Source organism: Diabrotica undecimpunctata, chromosome 4 (genome assembly GCF_040954645.1).
Source record: "Diabrotica undecimpunctata isolate CICGRU chromosome 4, icDiaUnde3, whole genome shotgun sequence".
In the NCBI taxonomy this organism is placed as follows: Eukaryota; Metazoa; Arthropoda; class Insecta; order Coleoptera; family Chrysomelidae; genus Diabrotica; species Diabrotica undecimpunctata.
This window is the reverse complement of record NC_092806.1, coordinates 19,845,185-19,870,229: the sequence shown is the minus strand read 5'-3', so window position 1 is coordinate 19,870,229 and position 25,045 is coordinate 19,845,185. Positions and strand designations below refer to the sequence as shown.

Below are 25,045 nucleotides of genomic sequence, written 5' to 3'. Positions count from 1 at the left end.
TGATGAAACAATCACATCTATCAGTAAAATTATAAAATCCACATGTTCGAAAATTGATCGAACTTTTTATTGCGACCAACATTTTTGGCACTCCTTAAACCAATTCATTAACTCCTGTTTTCGCGTGTCGTTGCTCATACTAGGAGACGGATTCTAGCTATCTACGTGTAGCACTGGCCTGTCCCGTCCCTCCCCGGTAAAAAAAGGTCAAAACCCCGTGTGAAACTGCCTTGCTGGCTTTAGTGACTAACCGGTAGCACATCGAACACTCCCTTGCTTCACACGTGTTGTTTTGACGTTCTTTTGCCGCACACACTGTCAGATATATTTTTTTATTCAACAACTTAATCGAAGTTTTTTACTACTTTGGGTGGACGTCGTCTTAAGTCAAATGAATTGCCGACTTTGAGTGTTGAACAATCGTCCATTGTTAGTTTCACAGACGCTACTGGTACCGCCCAACGAGTCAATTTTTATATCCCTAACCTATCTACAGAGTAAATAGTTCACTTATATGTATGTGGAATGCATTTCTCTTTTTTTTTACTAAGAAATCAGTCAATACAAAATTATAAGTCTTACTAAATTGCAAAAAATTTCCTAAGAAGGCCAGTTACTTAAGAAGAAACTTAATAGAAGATTAAGAACTGCACAAATATATTGATGCTCCCTATGTATACATCTTGCTCTTAAGTTCTCCAGCAGAAAATATGGAAAAGACGCACACTGTCTATTAGTGGTTTTGTTTTTGAAAACAGTTCTGACGAAAACTGCTAGACGACACTTCAACCGAGTAAAAAATTACTACATTTTTGATTTCCTAGGAAAAGTTTTTTGGAGCATAACAGTAGAATTGTTGAGTACCACGCCAGATGGCAGTTTATTCATATTAAAAATTATATACTTTATGGCAGTTTTCCTACAACATAAACTCTCATTCTTCTTCCTACTACTGTCTACTATCCTACTACAAGATGGTGGATCCAACCCAATAACAAATTTGGCTAACACACTTAATTTCTTCCTAAAAATACTAGTTTTTATCATTATTTTTTATCTAATGCTATATTAATGTTATATTCACTAATATTCATTTTGGTTTCATCGTTTATTACTGGGATTAGGTAAATATTGGTAATATTTAATATTTAAACATGCTATCGTCCTCTAGCGTTAATGTAGAACAATATAAATGTTAAACTCAAAAGAAAACTTAAAAAGTAGGTACTGGTTTTCTGCCATATTTGTTGACGTACCTAAGTAGTTCTAGAAACATTACCATCATCATATTATCTTAACTTTTAATGTGTGATCATACATTTCGCATATTTATCATCCGTTCTTACACATACATAATAATAAATTAGTTTTTATATTTTTTGTTTTGATCAGATTCATGTTCTCTATTTGTTTAGCTCTTTCTCTTGTTGTTCCTTATCAACTTCCTTATTCCTTTTTTTTTTGAACTTTTGAATTCATAAATTAAGCTTACAAAAAAAACCCTACAGCTGTGCCGTTGATCAGCTGTCTCGTTATCTCTAGTTTTTCTAGTAGTCTCCTTTCTGCTGGCCATCCGTCTTTCACAAACGTCTGTTCAATCTAAAAAGTGTAAATTTAAAAATATTTAATGTACAATCATTAACCTCATTATTGAGTTTTAAAAAAGTTTTTTTTTGGGTAAATCAGATTACGTATTCCAAATAAAGAATGCAACACGTAGAGAGGGGGTCAGAATTTGATTCATTGAAATAGACACGTACCGACTTGTTTCGGTTAACATCGTACGCATAATTTCCATAGCAACCCACTAATACATTCGCAAGTGCATTACAAATGAATACCACATCCGTCAAAGCAGCTCAAGCAGTAGCATTATTGGGAGAGGGTCTGATCCAGAGGGCCGTAGCAAATCGACTAAATTTAAGCCAATCAGCTGTGCCTTCAGTGTATCGTTCGTACCAAGATACTGGTGATTATGTCTGCCAACAAGGGGGAGGCCGTAAACGAATCACAACGAAGGCAGATGATCGATTTCTTGTACCGAAATTCCTGAGAAATCGACTGGTGCTAATCTCAAACAAGAGCTTAGAGAGGTCCGAGGTGTGGTTACCATTGTTTGGACATGAAGAAATTCGTGTGGCGGAAAGGTGAACGCAGCTCGAGACTCGACCTAGCACGTAGACAGGTAGCCGCCGTGGAGCTCTCCTCTCTCACTCTTAAATCGTCCAAAGTGGGTACGTGCCATAACCCCACGCCCTTAATGGGAAATTAAGGCCCATTCCTTCCCATTAGTCGCCTTATGACAGGCAGGGATAACTTGCCCCGGCTGTATTCTAATCTCCGAGAGCCGGACGGAGCAGTGTTTGGACAGTCAGAAGGAGACTGAAGGCAGCCAACCTGACAACAAAAAAGGCGATTAGAATTTGCTCGCGAATATCTGGATTGGGACGACTATCATGGAGTCAGGTATTATTTTCCGACTAAAGTAGGATCTGCCTACACGGCAACCTTGTTGCCGTGTAGGCGTCGAGTCTGTAGAAGGACAGGAGACCGATTTGCTCAATGTTGTATACGAAAAACTATGTCCTATGGAGATGGTTCTTGTATATTTTGGGCAGGCATTTCCATGCATGAGAAAACCCAGTTGGTTTTTAGTGCCTGGTGAAGGACGTGGAGGAGGTTTAACGACGACTCGTTACATTAGAGACATTTTAGAGGAACATGTGGTTCCATAGGCGGGATTGATTGGTGATGCCTTTATTTTAATGCACGATGCCATACCGCACGAGTCACCACCATACCTACAATAAATTGGTCTGCTTTGAGCCCGGACATAAATCCAAGAGCATGTTTGGGATGAGCTTAAACGAAGGATCCGGGACAAAAACCTATCCGTTTCTTTGAAGCTAATCTTGGCCTCTTTATTCCATCGTTTTCTTTGTTCCTTTTTCCATTATACGATATCTTGTTGTTGCGAATTTTCTTTAAAATATAATTGTAGGTCTATCTTTTGTTCTCCATTTGATTTTTTGAAATAATAGTGTTGACATTCTCTTCAGAAATAAATCTTGTGTATATTTACCTCTTTAAAATTGTAAATTGTTAGAATAATTTATTTACAATTACCAGTTACTTAAATCCCTAAAATACAGTGAATTCAATAGTAATTATTTCTATTAGAGGCTTCATTTGAGACATGCATTAACATTGCATTAGATTATTTTCTAAATTTCTTCTCAATTTGTTTATTTTCAAGTTACTGCTTCTAAAAGTAGTTTTCCTGAATCGAGTTTTAAAAACATAAGTCAGACTATGTTTTCTATTCTATTCCGGAAAATTGTCTTTCGGTATACTCTACATATTTAAATTTAGTTTTTTGTTAAAAATCATAGTAATTTTATTTGTGTCTAGCCAAATTTATTTTAGTTTGGGTATCCAGATAGTCGACATCGAAAAATCCCGTGTAGATAAAATACAGATACCTAACCTAAACCTGTAAAAGTTACTCACCTTCAGACAAGAATTAGAAGGCTTTTGTTTCTGGTTTCGAACTATTTGTGCTAACTGGCAAAATCACACAAGCTTCTTAATTAAATACAGGGCGTCTCAGATTTTAAGGACCTTCGTGTGGATTTTGGGAGAGGTAAGTCGTTCAAATTGTGCTATTTGTTTAAATGGAATTGTCCCTCTATGAAAAGATGAACATATATTTTTTTAAACTTTAAACTAAAGAAAATAAGAACAAAATCGTATTTTTTAAGTAGGTATTATACTTAAAAAGGAAAAATAACCCTATAAAATCTTATAATTGTTCTCTGGGTATAATTTCTTTACTGTCAAATACCTCCAAGACAAAGAAATATTTTCATTCTATTGGCAGAATCAAGTAACAGTACGAGAATCAATGCAGTTCTATAAGCAATACTTTCTTTAGGTGTCCTCCTTGCATTAGTGTATTATGAAAGTAGCATCAATAACTAACTTGATTATTTTGTTAACCAAAAATCACGTGTGAACTGGAAAGAAAGCCAAGAAGTGTCTATTCTGAATGGACAGTCACGCTTCACAGATCCCACCTGACTTAAAAGAAAACTAGAACTATTTTATTATTAACTAATTATTTGTGCGTCTATAGTTTAGCGAAACCTGAGTCCATCTGCATGATCAACCCCTCCCATATACTTATAATAATCTTCTATTGCTGATGGGGGTGTTATATTACACTTTTTACCAGTTTTGTCCTTTCTTTGAATCGTAACTTCATTAGTACCATGGAAGTTTGAGGCAAGGCATACTACAGGATTATCTTTGCATTTATAGAATGCTATATCAGTGTTAGAGACCATAATATTAGCATCTCCTCGTTTTAACATTTTGTCTACTTTCATTGTTTTTGGTTAACCTCTCCTTGTGTTTCTTATTGTACCATAAGCAAAAATTTCTTGACCTTGCAAAACTTCCAGAAAGTTTATTATAATGTAGTAATTATCAAAATAAAGAATTTGTTTCTTGTGGCGTTCCTCTTCTGCTAATGATAATACAACTTTTTTGCCTAAAGGACAATTATTGTATTTTGCTGCAACGAATTTATTTTTCCCCTATAAATGTCTAACTCTTTTATAAATTCGTACTATAAGGCACCAGAATTGATATCACCCTTCTACTGAGTTATATCGTTTGAGACTGCTTCTGCCATTGAATTTGACAATAGTCAAATACATACTTCCATAGTGTAATAATCCAAACTGACTGTTTAAAATTTCCATCAAAGGCCGTACTTTATAAATTTTATCCTTGTTTTCCTTGGATAGTAAACTGTTATCATTCAAATACAAGTTTTATAAAATCTCCTGAAATCTGTTTCTGGGCATAGACTCACTAACTAGAGGAACGTTATTGCTGCTCCAATAAGATTGAAGACTGGGCAACTGATGATAACTCATCAAAACATTTATTCCAGCAAAACACAGAAATTCGTCAGTCGTTAGATTTAATGTCTTATTGTGCTGAGTAGCGTATAAGTTGGACTGAAAAAAAATTTTTTTCTACAGCAGGACCTAACATCTTCAAATAAACATTAAGAGCAGTGTTATATTCTATAAATTCGTGGTCATTAATTCCTTCAGGTTGGTTATATCCACTAAGATCTGAATCTTCTTTTACTTTTAGTTCCCACTTTCTTTCGCTTTCAGTTTTTTCACTGCTAATTCAGTTTCTATTATTTGTTCTTCGTCATCTGTTTCCTCTTCACCTTGTATGCTTTCCTCAGTCTGAAGAATATAATATACTATTAGTTTCTATTATTTCTGCTAGCGAACCTAATATATAAAGTCGGTAAGTAAAAAAATTCTTTTCATAAAATTCAAAATTGTCGATATCAGTGTTTTGATTATTATCATAACGGAATTAAATCAAAAGCTCGTCTTCTTCCAAAATCTCTAGTAGCTCGTTAGTGATTAAATATTGTTTTGAAATCCATTTTATTCTTTGCCATGCCTGCGACAACAACTGTAAATAAAATTCGATCGTTAGTTTTCCCGACGGTACTTCTAAGTCCGAAATACTCGATTTCAGTAAAAATTTTAATGTTTATTTGTTCTAAAAACTATAGACATTCATTGTGAATAATAGTCAGATTCTAATTTCACGATTTGTTTAAATAAATTTAATAATACTTACCACATAAAATTACACTCACAATCACAACCCTAGTTTTCAGCTGATGTTTAAAACTTCGAATGTTATTCAAACGATTTCGTTTTAAATACAGAATAAGATTTGTAAGTACTCGAAAGGATCGTCCGCAATAAACAACGCTTTTAGCTTATTGTAAAAATTTATGACCAATAAAATAAGGCGGACTTAAAAGTACCGTTAGGAAGTAACTGTCAAAAAAAAATCTAAACGTCGTGGGGGACTATGGATTAAAAAACACAACTTTGGTTCATTCCGTTGTTCTGATTGACCCTGTATAATTGAAAATAATTTTAAATCATAGACGTCATTGATATACATCAGGTTTGTTTGAAACGTTTTTTTATATAGTTCATAGATTAGCCGTAATCAAAGAAACCAAGAGGTTTGGCGCACTCTGTATGTACTACAAAAATTTATAAATATAATCCAATTTACTAGGGACTAAAATATTGTTTTCAAATTAGCAACCATGTTGAAACATATTGTATTTAGTTTGTGCTTCGATGTTTTATACATTTGAATTAGATAAATAGTCTATCTCAAAATTAACATGTCAAACAGATGGGCAGGAGATTAATGTAAACTGTAATTGTGAAGTATTGGCAAATATAATTTTATGAAATGTACATACAGCTATTTGAAATGTGTTTAATATTTACTTCTATTAATTAATTTCCCTGTCAAAAGTTATTTTCAAATGATTGTTTTGTATTAAAGTTTGACTACGGTTGTTTCAAACAGCTAATGGACATCATTGTTGTATCATACACAGATAGAAAATCGTTTCAAGTTCAGTGTTGAGGGATATTAAAATTTGACAAATTTCAAACAATATGAAAAGTAGTATTATCTGATGTTAAAAAACTTCACATCTGTCCACGGTCATTAAAACTTATTTACTAAAAAAATAAAGAAATTAGGACTCTATTTTCGAATAAAATTCTTTATACGTACATCTGCAGGCCATCGCCCAGTTAAAACTATCGCAATATCTAAGCAAAGCACAGTGTTATGAAATATTTCATTTCTCCACAACTCTGTTGGGACATAGACATCATAGGTAGGTCCACAGAATCTCTGACTGAAGCATTTCGGTCGTTAAGAGCATCTGCACACAGAATGGGACTAAATATAAATGTTCAAAAGACCAAATATATGTGTTGCACTAGGTCAAGCAACCCGACACCTACACGAATAATAATTGATGACCTAGAACTGGAAGGTGTTGACACCTTTATATACTTAGGGTCGCTGCTAACCAAAGATAACAACGTCAGTGAAGAAATCAAAAGAAGAATAGTGCTCGCCAATAAGTGTTACTATGGCTTAAGAAGACAGATGGCCTCAAAAATGCCTAGAAAAATTAAACTGACTGTATACAAAACACTAATAAGACAAGTGCTAACATATGGTTCAGAAACTTGGACACTAACACAGAATGACCAAGAATTGCTCAAGCGTTTTGAGCGAAAAATACTAAGACGAATATATGGAGGCATAAAAGAACAAGGTTTGTGGCGCAGGTGTTACAATTTTGAGTTGTATAGAAGATTTGGAGAACCTGACGTTGTAAAATTCATTAAGGTAGCACGCCTCAGATGGATAGGTCATGTAATCAGACGAGAGGAAGATGCCATAGTCAGAAAAGTTTTTGACCGAAGAGGGCCGATCGGACAACGAAGAAGAGGAAGACCGAGACTTAGGTACCAAGACAACCTAGAAAATGATTTGAAGTCTATCGAAATTAGAGCATGGAGAAGAGTTGCCAGAGACAGGGGAGAAAGGAGGAGTGTTCTGAAGAAGGCTTTGGCTCATAAAGAGCTGTAACGCCACTGATGATGATGACAACTCTTTTGGTGTTGTGGTCTCGTCTTGTAGTACTGTTGACTTTATTTAGCACGTGTTGCTGTTATTTTAACAATGTGTGAGTTATCCACCGCCATTTTCTTCATCTAATTTTGTTTTCGTAGGTTAATTTTACTTCTATACATATTCTGTTTGTTTTCAATCTCAATTCCAATAGTTTCAGTGTCTATCTTAAATCTCGGATTCTAGCCACGTGTCCCATCAATTCTATTTGAGTCTACTGGTTCCATCACATATAGAGTCGATGATCATCTATGCGACATCTCCTCGCAACTCTAATTTTTAATGCTGTTCGCTTGTTTAGAGTTGATGTTTCTGCTTCTTGACATGTCATTACTGGCATCACACACTGTTGTCTTTATAGCGGTTGGTGTATCTTTGACTAATCGTTGTATTGTTTTGATTATTTATACCAGTTTTAATTGATCCAATTATAAATGTTTTTCACTAGTTCTACTCCTCTTTTTCTGATAATCAATTCACTTAAGATGAAATTGGTTCTGAATTAGCAATTCTGTTTGTTTCTGTTTTCTTGCATTGTGCCTTTATGTTATATTGTCTCCCTATCTCTTCCGTGGTCGCCCCACACTTCTACCCAACGCCAATTTGTCTCTTGCTAACTTGACTACCTTAACGCCTGCCATTCTGCCTATATGATTGTTCAATTCTCTCTTCCTATTCAGTATTCACTCGCCCATCTTTTCCACCTTGCAGGTTGTTCTGATTTCTGATAGTTTGGTGTGCAATTAGGTCGTAGTACATTCCTGTTTTTAATTTACGTATGTTATCCCTATTCCACAAATCCAACACAGCTATCAAACTTCGGGATCAACAGGGAACGTTATCACAAAAAAAATCAAGAAATTTGCAAATGGACCAAATACAAGAAGTCACATGTAATGACCACTTACCAATCATATCAGATGAAGTGGAAAAAGCAATATCATAACTAAAAGATGGCAAAGCTCCTGGACCTGTCAACCTGACACTGCATAACGCCTAACAAAAATATTTTTTTTTATAGCCTTTTTTCTATCCGAATTGTCGAATAAAGGCCTCTCCCATTTCTCGCCATTCATCCCTGTTGTGTGCTAGGCGTTTTCACATTGGTCCTGCGACTCTTTTGATATCGTCGCGCCAGCGCATTTGAGGTCTTCCTCTTGGTTTCTTCGCATCGTACGGTCGCCAGTTTCCGACTTCTTTGTTCCATCTACCACCTTCGAGACGTTCGTTGCGTCCAGCCCATTTCCATTTTAATTTAGCTGCTTGTCTCGCGGCGTCCTTTATTTTTGTTTTGTTCCGGATTGCTTCGTTCGTTTGCCGATCTATTAGTGAGATACCAAGCATCTGTCGTTCCATGGCTCGCTGAGTTTTTCGAATCTTGTCCATGTTCTTTTTTGTGAATGTCCAGGTTTGAGCTCCGTAAGTGAGAACGGGAAGGATACAAGAATCGAACGCTTTGGTTCGAAGGTTTTAGGGTATCTTTTTGTCTTTGTCAAAAATATTTAATGACATAAATATATAAATATTTACCCGGAGTTATACAATTTATTGCTTTATCAAAGAAAACAAAATCCGTACCGTACAGAGATTTCCGGACTATCAGTCGTCTTTGTCCTGTTCTCCTTTTCCTGATATTATAGACATAATACTTCATATAGTCTATCCTTCTTCTTCAACGCCTTATTTGATTCGGATATTGGCGACTATCAAGGCTATCATGGTTTTATTGACCGCTCTTTTATCTAGCCTATCCTATCCTATCTACCTAATCTATTGGTAATACTATAAAGGTTACAGTTCTGATTTTCTCGATTTGCTCGTATGCAATAAATTCTGAATAGAATTCTTCTAGAACATATAATAGTGATCTGTGTTTAATGTAATAAAGACATATTTGATTAGGAAACATTGTCTGACTGCCAAGATACTGGCATTGTAAGTATGAACACCAGTTAAATGAAACAGGGTTTAAGATTGGCACCGAAACCTATCCAAAATAATCTCTTCTCGGCAAAAATGTCATACGATATTATTATTAAGATACAATATACATGTTACAACACATTTTTGCTATTTAGTTAATCAAAAACTACTAGAAAAACAATAATAGCACTTTTTTTAAATCTGTTATATATCTAGGAATATATCTGTCCATACAGTAGGATTATTTACATTGTGTGTGATAAACAAAGAACAGACTAACTTATGTAATAATGATTATTAGTATTAAGAATAGAGTTTCTTGATATTCCATAGAACAAAAAATGCACAATTTGATCGAACAATAAATTTACCTCATCTACAATCCAAACGCAGACCCTGAACGTCTAGCGCCTTAATAGTTTGTCTCCCGACATCCAATCTATGTTAGTTACAGCATATTTAGACATCTATTAACAGTATTTTCAGAATTTGAAAATTTGCTTTTGTTCACTACAAGTAGTTTTAATTTTCTCAATGTTTACGGCATTTCCATGTGTGACATTGAGCACTAAACAACGCTATTGGCATGGTAGATGTATGTTTGACTTATTTATTGAACCTCGTTCCTTAAATTGTTAGCTTTTGATGCATTTCATAGGTTGGTTTTTTACAAATATATAAAGTACATAGGCAACACGAACCGCAACGACAGTCTACATAGAGACCACAACTACCAGAAAGGATAACATATTTACGACAAGATTTTTGGTTGTATTAATGATCCCAGATTTAATAAATATTTTTTGTAATTATTTTTTGTATTATATTCTTTATAAACCTTATAAATATGGTACTTATTTCAAGATTTTTTGTTTTCTGGCAATATTAATAACACTAATATTGTGGCATCAAAGATGCTTCATAAATAATGGACAATCACAGCAAGAAGCGCTCAAAACTTAAGTTTGTATCAGTAAAGGGAAAGAAAAAAGTAAGTTCTCGTTTATAAACATTCTTGACACCTGTTTTTTTATATTAATGACTTATTTATTTTAACTTTAGAATGAAATGTTCAACCAAAAACCTAGCTCGAAGGTTTTGTTCTTGTTGGTAGTAAGCGGATCCTATGAGTCTGCCGATTTGCTAGTTCTGTGTTTGTCTGTTTTCCGAAATGTTCGAACTGAAAAATAACTGCGATTCAGCTTATATAAAAGAGTTGGCAATTCTCGACTTAATTTGATCACATCACCACCACGTGGTTCAGAAGGGTTCCGGAAAACTTGACATGGATTCTGATGGTTTAAGTACATGTTGAACACTACATAAAGAAACAAAGAAGAAGACAAAAAATTGACATTTATATAGAATACTTTTTAGGCAATATTTCTTAAATATTTGTTACATTATTTAAATCTATTAGTTGTTACATCTTTTTTTAATAAAATATTTCTTTTTGAAGATGATTTGTCTTTCCTCGTATAACAACTGCCCCATGTTAAAAATATTTGCAGATTAATTTTTGATTTTAACACCTAATTACCATTACATTTTTGCTTTTAAAACATTGCTGAAACTAGGATAAAACTACTTACACATAAGAATAGGTATTTCATATAAAGTAGGAACGTTTACCGCGAAACGAGTCTACTAGGACGTCCTCTGATGTTCGGATTATGCACAGTAAAGGAATATGTGTGTATATATATATCTTTACTGCGCATGATCAAGACATTACGTGACAGTATCTTTGCGATAAACGGATCTGTATACATACATACATAACAACTCAACAGGCATCGAGGCTTTCAATAGTTTTCTTACACTTTTTTTATCTTGTGTTAGGTTTTTCCAGATTTTGACTTATAGAAAATTTAAAATCTTCGAGTATGGACACCATCCATTTTCTTCTTAGACGTAAACTTTTCTTCTTTTTTTTTCTGTCTCAATATATTTGCTATCCCCTCCTCTTTCCAACAACGTTTCATTTTGTCCCGATACGACAAACTGTCTAATCTCATTAAGCTAAAAATTTTCAACAAGCTAAAAAAAAGCAAAAGAATTTTCTGACTACACCCTGTATATCAATGTATTTACCTACGCACCTGTTATACGTCAGCTGCCAGTTGACAAATGGTTCCGGTCTTGACTAAGGTTTTGGACTGTGCTAAGTTACGCGTTGGCCGGCAATGCAGATCCAATACTTACCGACATTTTCACCTGTGGGTCACCTCTGCTAAGTTTTCTTCCTGATTTTTCCTCAGGATTTACAATGGAATTACTAATAAGATAATTTTACTGTCATCTTTTTAAAGACAAATCACATGCTATCATTTTTTCTGACCGGTCTTCTCAAGATAAACCGAGTAACTAAACAAAATAATTTATTTACTTTGTTGACACTTTAACACTCCCTTTTATTCGTTTGTTCTTTAATCCTGATAAGTTTCCGTACGTATATGGACTTTTCGAAAAAAATCTTCAAAATGGCTTTCGTTTCTTCAGCATCTTCTACGAGTACCGTATACTTTCCGTACGTTTTGGTTATTCGCTTATCTTTATCACTACATTGACAATCTCTCCCTTCAGTCCTGACTCTCCGGAGGGAGTTTAGTGGTCATCGTGATCTCTTATATTGTCCCTCTCCAAAGATCTCTGTCTTTGATCATTTCTTTAAACTTATGCATATGTCTTTTGCATATTCCTGTAATTTGGTCGATCCATCTTATTGGGACCTTCCTCGTGATCTTCGGTCGTCTACCTTTTGCCGTTTGCTGAACTTCAGGTTATTTAAAATTGAATTATTTGTCCGGTGATCGGTCCACGGAAATCGTAACATTCTTCTCCAACAGAACATTCCAGTGGCGTCTATCTTCTTTCCGCTTGTCGTAGGGTTCAAGATTAACATCCTTATGTCGATATTGGGAATATTAATATTAAGCACCAAAATCTATTCATGTGTTGAATATAGGCCTCTCCCATTTGTCTCTGTCTTCTGTTTGTCTTTTCCTCATTGGACCTGTGCTTTGCTCAATGTCATCTTTCCATCTCATTTGCGGTCGACCTCTTGACCTTTTTGCAGTATACCTTTTTAGTTGTGTGTTCTGATTGTCTACACCAATCTCTTGCAATTATCACTTATTTCTTCATACCTCTTAGTTATCGTGGCGCGAATTATGCGAAGAAATGCCTTCAGGCTTTCATTATTTATGTTATAGTTCCAAATACACTTCTAACACTCTCTGCTTCGTTGAATAAAATAATGTTGTTTTATATTTTATTTTATTTTCCTTTGTGAACAGTTTATTATTCTTTCTCTATTTACCCACTTTGGTTTTAGTACTGGTCGTTTTGTGGATTCGTTTTACAATTATTTTTTCTAGAATTTTTACCCTAACCGAATTTATTTAATATCTTATTCTTTGGTTGACGTACGCTAATTCTTTATCTTTTTTTTTTATGATCTTTTGATCTGTTTATACCGATTCATTGCTAAAATGTTTATTGGGTTGTGAACTATCTTTCCATTCCTTCGGTGGCATTCTTTGGTAGTCTCTGTAATTCTCGGTACTCTATTTTCCTTCATTCTTCTCACGTCACTATACTATTGACTTTGTTTTCCGTCTGTTATTAGCCATCTCTTCTTTTCTTGCTTGCTCTCTTCTAGTTGTAGCTGTTATAGTTCCTAATATATTTATTTCCGATATCTAAACTATTTGCCTATTAGTTCCGAGAAATCTCATTTCGCTGGATTTTAGAGTCATTTGTTTGCGTTATTACCAACTTTCACGTCTCTATAACAAAGTAGGTATGGTCATCGTTTTATATAGTTTATTATTGTATAATTTCGTGTTCTATTCTTCAATTTTCAGTGAATTCTTCCGCATATATACTGAAACCTGACAACTTTGTAATCCAAGTGATTTCTAATTCTATAGTACCATATCTCCCTGCTCTCATATATCCGTTGTTCTTAATCTCTTACTGCTTTATCTACAAGGCCTTGTTGGACCGTGACCACAGTAAAATTTCTAGATATTTGAACTGTGCTATCGGCTCTACAATTTGATTTTATGGTGTCTCCAGCTATGGTAAGGCATTTTGTCTTTCGAATAAGTAGATCACATGAAGTCAGCGACTTATCTGACGAAATGTATGCAATTTTGTCCGTCATCGGTTTCGACTATAATTATTCTGTAATCTGCAAAGCAGACCATGGTGATTGACATTATACATTCGTTATCCCATTTTGAGAGCGTTTAACTTGTCTGATCCCTCTCGATGTGAGAATATTCCTTGTTATTTGTGATTTTATTTAAACCGTGTACTGTTTTTATAATATAAGCGTGGGTTTCCTTCTCTATTGGTATCTTAGTTAAATCTACAAAACACATTATACAAATGTATTAAGTTATTTTTCTTTGATTTTTTTTATTGTAAACACTGCGTCTGTTGTAGATTAGCCTCTTTTGAAAGACATATTTACATTTGATGGTCTTCTTTAATATAGATTAGTTCTTTTAGTTTTTTTCCTCCAATATTCCGGAAAATAGCTTAATGGTAATGTTTAAGAGTAGTATTTCTCTTTTGTTTTTAGGCCTGGATTTTTGTTGCCTTTTGAAGATATAATATTGTTATTCTTGCAAGCCAATCTTGTGGTATTTACGCATTTTGTACTTATATTTTAGTATTTTGGTAAATAAGACAGTTAATCACTTAACTAATTTGCGGTAATACTCTAATAATCCATTCTAAGCTTTTCTATGTCATTCATCCCACAGAGCAGTTTTAGGCTTTATGAACCCATGCTTTTTTTCCAAATACTGTGTAAATATCTTTTATCCACGAAATGTTTTTCATAATGTGTAAAATATATTTTTAAACATTTTGTAGCTATTTGACGTCTCTATTACATAAAAATAATATCTCTACCGTTCTACAAATTATAAAACAATTTCTGTATTTGATTTACTTTTCAATTCCTCCAGGCTTGTGACGATTTCAATTACCGTCAAAATGTGAAAATGTCTTCAAGGTTCATTATTTATACCTGATAAAAAATTCAGTGTTCTGTAACTAGGCTAATTTTTCAATCAAAACCGATTCGAGGCCTTTCGTATTACATAAATAATCGAATTTTACAGGACGTTGGGTGAAGCGATCAAAAGATGTCTCTATGATGAAACCCCTGGGGTTGAGGAAATTGAACTTTTCTTCGTCGCCTTGAAAAATTTCGTATATTTTTTATTTTTGTCTCTTACTATGAGGTAGTACTAATTTTAAAAACATCAATGTAATCACTAAAGCCGTATATTTCTATAAACTATAACAGTTTTATATCCATACTTTCATATGAATGTCTTTTAAAAATTATTCCATTCATCCTTGTCCAATATGTATATACTCTTTTCTTTACTACTTAACAATGTGTCTAAAATATTTTTTCATCATCTGTGTAGCTCTGATTATGCCCCAACCATCTCTTGCCTTTGTGCACTAATTTCTTTTATAATTTTGGTTTTTCGATATGTCCTTTAAACTATCATTTTTCCCGCCATAAGTTTGTTTTAAACATTCTCTCTTTCTCCAATCACACTATAGCTCAAATTAGTGATGGTGAACGTGGTGATTTTTAAATCTCGCCGTGATCAGTTGGTAAATCCCCAGATGTTAATCACCGTTCTCCAAATCACGTTCACCGAGAATATCATAATATTTATTATATAAACAAGTTTTGTGAGACTGGTGACCGAGATTTGATATCTGATATATCTGGTCACTGATCACGGTTATCGAAGTTATCAAGGAACGCTAGTTATCGGTGATTTATAAATCACCGTGACTGAATCACCGTTAGTAAAATTACGTCCCATTACTAGCCCAAATCGAGCCTTGGCCTTCAAACTTGACGGCCCCGCGCCGATCTTCTCCAAGTTCTCAAGTCTAGCAAATTTTGCGCGTCTGCTGCCATTTGATACTCCCACTTTACCGTGTTCTTCCTATTGGTCTTGTATTGAACTATCTAGGGCTCTTTTCGGCAGTATGCCGGTCTCCATTCTCACAATTCTATGCCCAAATATTTGTACGTTTGGTTATATTGTAAACGTTCTCCATCGTTAAATCAGATCTTTTTTCTTCCTCTACACATATATTTAGATTTGATCATATTTACCTTCAAGCCTAATTTTTTGTATTCTGAAACTAGCTTGCCTTCTAGGTCCTCATGTGCTTGGGCTAATACCACTTGATCATCAGCAAAGTGTAGTGTATATAATATGTTGTTTGTAGTTAATTGAATTGCTATATTTTTACATTTCTTCTTCCCAAGTTTTACGTCATGTTTCTAGTATATTTTAAATAAGATCGGCAACGGGCAACATGACTGTTTTAGATCGTTGTTTATCTTAAATGGATTTGACATACCATATGTCGTTTTAGATTTTATAAAGGTGTTTCTGTACGCAACTCTTGTACAGAATTTATTAGCCAACACAACTTTCTAGGCATTTCCACAGTTTAGTTTAAGGAACACTGCCATAGGCTTTCTTCAGATCGACAAATAAAATGTGTTTCTTGATTAAATGCACATTTATTTTCCACCGATTGTTTTTTCTTAATGTACCATGTCCTTTCAGAACGTTGCCATCACAGCTGTCTTACATTGTATTCACTGCTACCCTTAATAGCATGCTTGTATCAATACGATACCAATCTCGCAAGTTCTTCAACCATGACGCCTTTCTTCGTCCTGGACTACGTTTGCCTTGCATAATATTTTGTAGCAACCTATATTTGGGACCTCTCATTACATGTCCGAAGCTTTCTCTTCTTGATGAGAGTAGTCTTGCTGAGACGTTCTAGTATTGTTGAGTTTCGAATCTTCTCCACCCAAGAAACTTTTAAAAATCATCTATAGCAGCACATTTCGGAAGCCTCAAGGCGATTTAGGTCATTTTTATTCACAGTCGAAGACTCGACACCATAAAGTAACACGTAGCAGTTCGCAATGTCAATTTTAGGTCTCTGTTACATATTGCCTTGGACATCCTTCTAAAAGCGGCTCTGGCCTGCTCAATTCTGGATCTAATTTCACCATGACTCTCTGCGTTAGAATTGAACTCATGTCCAAGGTAGACAATTTGATCAACTTGCTTAAGTTTGGTACTGATTGGGTAATAGTAAAAATGTGATCGACAGTAGATCTCCTTGCTCTAAAACCTGCTTTTTCATCTGCTTCCATGTCCCTATATTCTAATTTTATTTTTTTAATGTTTATCATGTTGATCGTACTTATACTGCAATTCCTCTATAGTTCTGACAATATTCTTTGCTTCCCTTTTTATGGATGGTTGATCTTACTAAAAGTACTAGCTAATTAGCATAGTTGTTAGTACATTGGTGGATTCTAGAAGAAATATTTATTATTTATTATTTTTTCGAGTACTAAATTAAACAGTAACGTTGGGACAGTTACGCCTTGTCATAATTTTTTTATGTTTGCTGTAAAGCTATCTGTTTGCCAATTTTTTACTTTTACTTTATACTATGCATTCTTATTAATTGTTCAGTTTTTTCGTTATATCAAGGTCTTGTAGTTTCGTAATTATTTCTGATCTTTTTAAACATTCTTAAAATCAATAAAAACCGTAACCAGTCTTATTTTGTGCATCTTACCATCATATTTATCTGTCTCAGTATACTTATTCTATCTCATCATCATCAGTGGCATTACAGCTCGTTGTGAGCCAAAGCCTTCTTCAGAACAATCTTCCATTCGCCCCTGTCGCTGGCAACTCTTCTCCATGCTTTAACTCCAATGGATTTTAGATCATCCTCTTGTTATCTTGATACCTAAGTTTTGGTCTTCCTCTGGCTCGTCTTCCCGCTGGTCCTCTTCGGTCGAAAATTTTTCTGATCGTTGCATCTTCATCTCGCCTAATTACATGTCCTATCCATCGAACGCGTGCTAATTTAATACATTTTACAACGTCAGGTTCCCCAAAACTTCTATATAACTCAAAGTTGTAGCGCCTACGCCACAAACCCTGTTCTTGGATTTCTCCATATATTTTCCTTAGAATTTTTCTCTCGAAACATTTAAGCAATTCTTGGTTGATCTGTGTAAGTGACCACGTTTCTGACCCGTATGTTAGCACTGGCCTTATTAGTGTTTTATATATGGTAACTTTAATTTTTCTGGGTAGTTTTGGGGCCATCTGTTTCCTCAAGCCATAATAGCACTTATTGGCAATCACTATTCTTCTTTTAATTTCTTCACTGACATTGTTGTCTTTGGTCAGCAGCGAGCCCAGGAAGACGAAGGTGTCCACACCTTCCAGTTCCAGATCATCAATAAATAGTCTAGGTATCTGGTTGCCTGATCTAGTACAATACAAATACTTCGTTTTCTGTGCGTTTATTTTTAATCCCATTCTCAGTGCAGACGCCCTTAGTAATCGAAATGCTTCGATCAGAGATTCTGTGGACCTAGCAATAATGTCTATGTCATGTGCATATCCGACCACTTGTACAGATTTATTAACGATGGTGCCATTCGTATTAATATGGCACTCTCGAGTTACTTTTTTCTAGTGCAAGGTTAAATAAGAGACACGGCAGTCCATCTCCCTGTCTCAATCCATTTTTACAATGGAAGGGTCTTGAAAAGTCGTTTTGGATTTTGACTACACTCTCTACGCCTGTGAGTGTAAGTTCCGTTAGTTGAACAAGATGAAGCGGCATTTGAAATTACACCATAGCCTGTAGTAGAAGTTTTTGTCTGTTGACTGAGTCGTATACGGCTTTGAAATCTACGAATATGTGGTGGGTGTCGACTCCGCACTCAAGCGTTTTCTTAAGAATCTGCCTGACTGTGAAGATTTGATTAGTTGTTGATTTATTGGGTCGGAAACCGCACTGGTAGTTCCCAACTATTTGTTCAGTATAGGGGATCAATCTTCTGTACAATACGTTGGACAATACTTTATATGCCACGCTAAGTAGGGTGATGCCTCTATAATTATCACACACCATCATATCTCCCTTTTTGTAAAGAGGGTGTATTACACCTATTTTCTAGTCCGCAGCGTTTCCTTTCGTTGCCAGATTTCGGTTACTAATTTATGCATGTGTTTAAAAAGGGTGTCACCACCATTTTCAAAGAGTTCGGCAGGAAGATTGTCCAAACCGGGGGCTTTGTTATTTTTCAGTTTTGAAATGGCTTCTCTAATTTCTTCTTCTTTGGGGGGCGGCTCTTGAAACTTTTTATCCATTTTAGGCAAAGTAATTTCTTCTTCACGACTGTTGCTAAGCAGTTCTTCAAAATGATTCGCACACCTGTTTAGTATCTGTTCTTTGTCACTAATTATGGAACCGTCTCTGTCTTTACACGCTGTTATTCTGGTAGAATTTTCGCGAGTCTTTTCTATTGTGGTGATTAACAATCTCGTTTAGAGCATTTTCGTCTGGCTCTTTCTTTTTCCTTCTAAACGTCCTTTTTTCTTCTCGTCTAAGATTTTCATAGTCTTCCAGGTTTGATCTCGTTCTGCGCTGCTGAAGTCTCTTATATGCTTCATTTTTATGTTGGTTAAGGGATCTACATTCTTCGTTAAACCAATCTTCGTTTATTTTAGCCTGGTTAGGTTTTAAAAAGCCTTTAGCCGCTGTGTGGATAGCTTCCTTGCATTTGGTCCAGTGTTCTTCTATACTTAAATTTTTGTCAATTCTTGTCAGCTCTTCATTTAAAATTTTCCTGTAGTTATTCCTAGCGTCTTCAGATTTTAGCACATCAGTATTATATTTCGTAGATTTTGTGCTCTGGCTCTTTTTAGCGTTTGATATACGAGCCCTGAGTTTTGTTCTTACAAGGTAGTGGGCAGAGTCTATATTAGCACTTCTACATGCTCTTACATCTAGTACGTCCGAGGAATGTCGACTATCAATTAGTACTTGGTCAATTTGGTTTTTTGTTTGACCGTCTGGTGATTGCCATGTGGCTTTGTGGATATTTTTGTGAGGAAAACATGTACTTACTACCACCATTCCCAATGATGCTGCGAGTTCAATTAGGCGTAAACCATTTTGGTTGCTGACAGCATGAAGACTATGCTCGCCGATCGTGGGTCGGTAAATAGTCTCTTGGTCGACTTTAGCGTTAAAATCACCAATAATAATTTTTATGTCGTTGTTCTGACATTGTCTGTAAGTGCTTTCCAGTTTCTCGTAAAATATGTTCTTCCCCTCGTCTTCTTTATCTTCAGTGGGAGTATAAATATTGATAATGCTGTAATTAAAGAACCTGCCTTTAATTCGGATTCTACATATCCTTGGACTTATTGGATCGAAAGCTATGACTTCGATAATCGTTAGTTCCCTAGTCTAAATGTTCGAGTAGTTTTCTTTTACGTATTTCAACATTTCAGTATTACAAATCTGATACTGCATAATAATAATCCATGATCTATTACTATGTTGGCTGAACTACGTTTTTAGGGTATGTATTTTTATTGGATATAATGTAGTCCTCTATCACTGATTTTCGCTTTCTAGTATCTATCTAGGTCTTTTTGAGGTAACACACTTATAATAATTTTTCTATGGATGTTTGGTTTTTCATATTGTTCTTTTTAGATGAACTAATGATGCTTTCTGATTAGAAAGCGAAACGTCTTCAATAAATAGATGAAGTAGCCACCTTCTGTGTCTTTGTTCTCTTCACCTTTTGACCGAAAAACCCACCATACTTCGAGTGATCCTTAATTTATATTGGATTGACGGTCGTACTCCTTTTCCCGATGCTATCTAGATATATGTATGTTGAAGTTTATGTTAGTAAATCGTATTGTTAATTGGTAATTCTTTGTATGCACCGCGATCGTTTATCACATCTTCGTTAAATCTTTTTCAAACTTGACTTACTAAAAGTTTATGTAAATAAAAACGTATTTTAGAAATGTTTACATTTAAATTGTTGCTAAAAAGTATTTATATTGTCAACAATCTTATGAACTACAATAAAGGAACTGACATTTTTTGTAAACTACTTTTTATTTGAAAAAATAAATATGGTAATCCATAACACTGTTTTTAATTCATATTTTAAGTTTAAATAGTCCAGTTTTTGTCCAATATGTATCTGGAAAATCAGAATCCATTTCCCGAAAGCTAAAAGAAAATCCTTCTGAAACTACATTGAAAAAAAAACAAGAAAATATAGATCATTACAATAGTAAGCAAAATATCACAAAACAACAAAAAAAAACTAAAATAGTTATCCTCTATTATCTCCAATTTGTATACGTTGTCCCTCTAGAGTTAATCGGGGCCAAATCACTAAAATTTGGCAAAGACGACACGGTAGATCCGAACCGAATTCCCCTCCCGTTCCCTGCTACTCGGCCAGCCGAGGAGGTAAGTGGGTAAGGCCAGCGGGGTGGTGTCACAGTCATCGGGGACTCACCGATCGACTGGGGCGCCACCCTAAGTCACCTATACCGACGAAAAGTTAGGTTAAGTGACTTTATCTTAAGTTTAAGTTTTTCCAGTATATCCAAATGACAGTTTGCGGTTTTGCCAGTGGTCTACGAATATCTTATGAGGTCGTTATCGATTTTGTAGGAAATTTGTAAACTTCAGTGATGGTCAAATTGTGATTTGGAAGTTTTGGGTTGAGTTTAGTCAATCTCGATTGAAAAAGCTTAATCCAATGTTTTTTTATTTATTTACCTTCTTTGATGAGAAGAAATAGTAAAATTACTCAAAGTTTCGTAAAATAGTTTATTCTTTGGGAATTGATGACGTAAGTTTATTTCATTATGTGAATTATTTTGTTCAAAGCCTTTACAGGGCATAATTTATTTTGAGTAATTTTCTAGCATGATCATTTTCATTTTACAAAATATATTATTTTATTATTATACTAGAGTTATTGAAAAGTTTGTCCCCTGTTATTTACGTTTACATATTGAATTGATATATTGTCGTTTTCTTTTACTTATTATTAAGTTTTTATTTTGTATAAACGTCTGAAGGAGATTTCCTCTATATATAGTGTTTGAATTAAATAATTATAGAAATGATCTAAACCACTTTCTTTATTGTATTACTTAACCGTAAATTTAGACAAAATAAAAAATATTTTTTTTTTTTTTGATAGAGGGAATTTTGGTTCGATTAACTCAAACCAGCGGATTTCTCAAATGAATAGAATTCGTACAAAAATGCTAATTATCGTTACCAGCACCAGAATACCAGTTATTGATATATACCTATATCCTGTTGTTCCACTTTTCTTCGTTTTTGTGTTCTATAGCTCAGGCTGTCGGTCAAAAAGTGTACATTATTCTTGAGAATTGTTGAAATTTAATCTTTGTTATAAAGCGCGATGTCAGAAACAACTCCCCTGTCCGTGCAACATCAAATTGTTGGTTAATATTTATTTGTCAGACCTTAAAGGGGTAAGACTTGAACTTTTTATTCAGATTGTTGGGAAGCCTACGGTACATGACTTTATAAAATATATGGATAAAATCATAAAAGTACAAATCATTGTAGCTTTACTTGAAGCTTTTATAAAATTGAATTTCGATCAATTGTTACTGAAAAATTTTCTTAAGACTTAAGAAGAAGTCAGAGAAGTCTTAAGAAAAGAATTTGTGGAACATTACCAAACAAGAATACTCCGACATGAACACAATTAATAAAAAAATGCAACGAAAGCTGTTGAAAGCAGGATTGACTGTTGCAAAGAAAACGAAAAATAAAGAAGACAGAATAAGTAATAGAACAAAACGGTTGATGGAAAAGAGACGCACATTTCTAAGCGAAGGAAAGCGAAACACCAATGTTTTCAAAGAAGTTAAACAAATAATAAAGGGAGCAAAGGAAGATTTAAGGATCTATAATGAAAACAAGGTAGAAAAAATAATAGAAAAGAACCGAGGCCTGAAATGCCTAAGATAAAACTTAGGAAAGCCTATAATAATCTCATTGAAGGATAAAGATGGAAAAGAAATAAGAGAATAGAACGAAATCCTAAAAGTTACTCAAACATTTTACCGTGATTTAAATTCCTCAAACAAGAACCCAGATAACACTGCAAAGAGAGAAAGATAACAAATGTCAACTCAGAAATACTCCCTAACATAGAATCCTTCGAAATAAAACAAGCTATGGATAACTAAAGAATAATAAGGCTCCGGGCTCAGATGGAATACTTGTAGAAATGTTGAAGGAGGGGAGTGAAATTATTGTCGAAGAATTGAAACATTTTTTCAACGAATGTCTTCATAGAGGAGAAGTGCCATATGATTGAAATGAAAGTTTGACAATACTTCTCTTCAAAAAGGGAGACAGGGGAGATCTGAAGAACTATAGGCTAATCTCCCTGCTGTCCCAAATGTACAAATTGTTTCATCATCATCATCATCCAGCCTCCATTTATCACGTCCACTGCTGGACATAGGCCTCCCTTAAACTCCTCCATTCTTTTCGATTTTGTGCTCTTTGTTGCCAATTTTTCGTGATACGCCTGATGTCGTCAACCCAACGTAGCAAGGTATTGTTTGAAAGACTTAAACATTTTACAAAGGATATTGTTGGTCAATATAAATGCGGATTTACTGCTGGAAAGTCAATAGTCAAGCATATAGGCAGATACTAGAAAAGTCACTAGACTATAACATATATACACACCATCTCTTCGTCGACTTCAAAGCAGCCTATGGCAGTGTGGAAAGAACTTTGGGATCCCACCTAAGTTAGTTAAGTTGACCCATCTCACAATACAAAACGTAAGCTCATGCATTAAAATTTAAGGAGAAAACTCTATGTTCTTTGACATTAATAATGGTCTAAGACAGGGGGACGCGTTGGCATGTCTCCTCTTTAATATTGCCTTGGAAAAGGCAATCAGACAATTAAATATTAGAATCGCAAATAAAGATCGACGCAAATTCTCGCATTCGCTGACGATATAGTCATAGTGGGCAGAATTATGAGAGACATGGTGCAGTGTTTTACAAGGCTTGCAAACTGATACGATGTTTAGGGGACGTTCCAGATTTAAAAATTTATAAAATTATTTAACCGTATTTTTATTAATGCAATAAATCCAATAAGGGGTAAAAACATTTTCCATGTTTTGTTTTACATTGGAGTGATAAAATATACTGTCTTTAAGAAGAGAATATGCCTTAGATTAGGTCTATCTTGTCATCTCGTCGGCTGGATTGGGGGGTTGGATCCACCGTCTGTCTCATAAACTGCAGAGGACTTCGACCGTCGCAGGTGAATTATCTTTTACTTATGTCCATTTTGGCTATTGAATTCTGTCGTTAGTGGTGTAGCTAACCTTGGTACAAACTGGTTATTTCTTACATTACAATGCAGCAGTAAAACTGCCGCAGAGTCTTGAAGATGAAGAAAAAGCCTCAGCAGGAGGGCTCCCATAGTTGTGTTGTGGAGCATCTTGGAGGCGGTTGAGATGGAGTCGCCGCGTAGAATTAGAGGTGAGAGGTTCTAACTGTAGGAGATGTTCTTTCCAGAGTGTAGTGATTGTGTTTTTTGAGGTAATTGTGACAAAGGCCGAGTCTCTAGTTACTATTGTTTCTGCAAGCCGTTTTTACGTCTGTATCTAGCTTCAGAACAAGTGTATTACACTACAAATCTGTTTTTGGACGTTTGCGTTAACGGCCAGGCCTCGTCAGCTTTTGAGAGGCACTTCTGCCACAAATAGCCCAGTTACTTTGGTTCCGTCAGCCGACTCTAGAATTTGTGACGTGCACAAGTAGTCGGTTGTTGGCTGAAGACGTCAACGACGAGGTTACTTCGGTGGCAAGAAAGAGACCCCATTCACCGCCATGCCAATGTTAGATATTGTGTGCGAGAGTGTGTGTTTGAGTGTTTGCTGACCTGTCAAAAACGAAAACTGTGTTCTCTAGTGACCATTGTTCGTGCAAGCCGTGTGTTGTGTTATGAAAATATTATAATAAAACTTATTCAATGTACGTTTATGATTTTATAGCTATGTTTTATAAAATGTCGTAGCTTCGCAACAATGAATAAAAAAGTAAATGTTTTATCCCTTCAAAGTCTTATAAATTATTAACCAAAAATTTGCTGTTGCAAGGACTGGGGAGTTGTTTCAAAATCAAATCAAATATTCACTAATTAGTGCATGACATCGATCTTTTTTTAACCCAAACGACAACCTGGGCTATTGACATGAAATTAGGCTCGTCGAAGGATTCTGGTCTCGAGAAAAATTCACAATCACAATAGGTTATTTCCTATATCGGCATTAAAATATTTTGTAAAATATAAGATTGTTCAAATGTCCGTCACTGCTTCGCCAGGTGGCGCGCATCCGAAATATCCAATTTTTCATGACTCTGGTCCATAAATCAGGCTGAATTTGATTGTTGACAAGGGAATTGTTGGCTTTGAGGTCCGCTATATTTTGTGGTCTATTCGCATTGACCTGCGACTTAATAAAACCCTACAAGAAAGATCCTAACGGGGTAAAATCGCACGATCTCGGTGGACAGTTCACATCATCTCC

At 35.0% G+C, this 25,045-nt stretch overlaps 1 protein-coding gene across 2 annotated transcripts in view; it reads left to right on the top strand.

Moving 5' to 3' along the window:
* Rbfox1 (RNA-binding Fox protein 1) overlaps positions 1 to 25,045 on the top strand; it is a 402,117-nt gene that overhangs the window by 338,816 nt on the left and 38,256 nt on the right. The gene's annotated exons all lie outside the window — the stretch shown is intronic.